Raw genomic sequence first — 1,686 nt, forward strand, 5'->3', positions numbered from 1 at the left:
AACCAGATTATTTTAAAAATACTTACGAAACAAGCGCACGATTATAATATGACACGGGTTATACGTTATGTATGTATGCGTGTATACACACATATATATATATAATGTATATGTATATATATTATATAGAAACTTGGTACCCTGCTTGGTGGGCCACTCCCCCACGTGCGAGCTCGCGCCGCGCTCCTCTGTAAAATCGTTGCGGACGCGTGCCGCCAGGGGGCACTCAACCGTCTACAAAAAGTCGTCGCGACTTCAAAAATACTATGTACAAGCTCGAGCCGCCGCCGCCGCCGCCGCTCCCTATAGGGGGCGTGGAGGGCAGCCTGCCTGCCTCCGTCTCACGCCGAATTAATTTGTGACGTGAATTGATCACCCGGCCGTGGCGGCAGCCCGTCGAATGAGATGTCGACAATGTCGGGGCGTTTCGTTAGCGCGTTAATTACGGCGTTCGTTAGCGCGCCGGCCCGTGATGAAGACCGTATAATCATGGGCGAATCTCGGCGCACGGGAGTTTATTTGCGAACGACTGACGCGCGCGCGTCGATTTATATTCCGTACTTATGTTAAAAGGGTGTTTAAAAAAAAAAACGAAAAGATTTTAGCGTTGAGATTTTTGCGAAACACGCCGCGTCTTAAAATTATAGCCCCTTTTCCGTTAGAAATTGTGTTAAAAACTCAAACTACTGTATTAAGACTATTTTCGAGTCTAGACTGAGGAATACAACAGCCTACGGTTAAACACTACTCCAACTGTGAAACTAGGGCAAGAAAACTATGCACATAACTCAAGCGCCCCCTCACCACGAATAGAAGGGGGCGCCACCATAAACTCTAAACGACACACGAACGTCTCTCTCCGTCTGAACTACGCCAACAGATCTTCGTTCCTTATGTAATAACGTAAAATCGCGCGATACACGATTACGCGATAGATGGCGCCACATAGAAACCAGACGCGCGAACGGCAAACTTGAGATCGTGAGTACGGACATTACGAGAAAAAAAGCGTCTGCGCGTGGCGCCACCTACACGCCCCGGCGGTCGGACTAACGGCCCGACCGCTGACGTGAAGAAAATCGCGAATCCAGGCGAACGAGTTACGACCGACAAACTTTCGGCGGAAAAACGCCGTCGGAGGACGTCAGAATCTGAATCGTCTCGCAGCATCCCAGCGTCCTGCGTCGCTACGCATCCGACGACGTTCCACGCCATCGTCCTGACGGTGGTCCCTCGGCCGTGGGTCGAGACTGCCGCCGCGACGGTGAGATTGCTCCTCCTCTGCTGCGTGGAGAAAGGACGGGCGGCCGTCTAAGCGCGTGTCATCCGGCGGGTGGCGGGAGGTTTTCGCGGCGACGGCTCTCCGCTCTCTGGTCGCCATCTGCCGTCGTAATCTCTCGCACTCGCTCGCTCACCGCACGATCGCTGTACACGACACTGGCCACTCTGCACCAGTGCGACGATAGCTGGCACTAGTGCGACAATAACTGGCACTAGTGCAACATTGCATGCACGCACGGTACTAGTGCGACGATAGCTGGCACTAGTGCGACACTGTGTGCGCGCACGCTACTAGTGCGACGATAGCTGGCACTAGTGCGACACTGCGTGCGCGCACGGTACTAGTGCGACGGTAGCTGGCACTAGTGCGACACTGCGTGCGCGCACGGTACTAGTGCGACGGTA

Source organism: Priapulus caudatus, unplaced genomic scaffold (assembly GCF_000485595.1).
Source record: "Priapulus caudatus unplaced genomic scaffold, Priapulus_caudatus-5.0.1 Scaffold1062, whole genome shotgun sequence".
Lineage (NCBI taxonomy): Eukaryota > Metazoa > Priapulida > Priapulimorpha > Priapulimorphida > Priapulidae > Priapulus > Priapulus caudatus.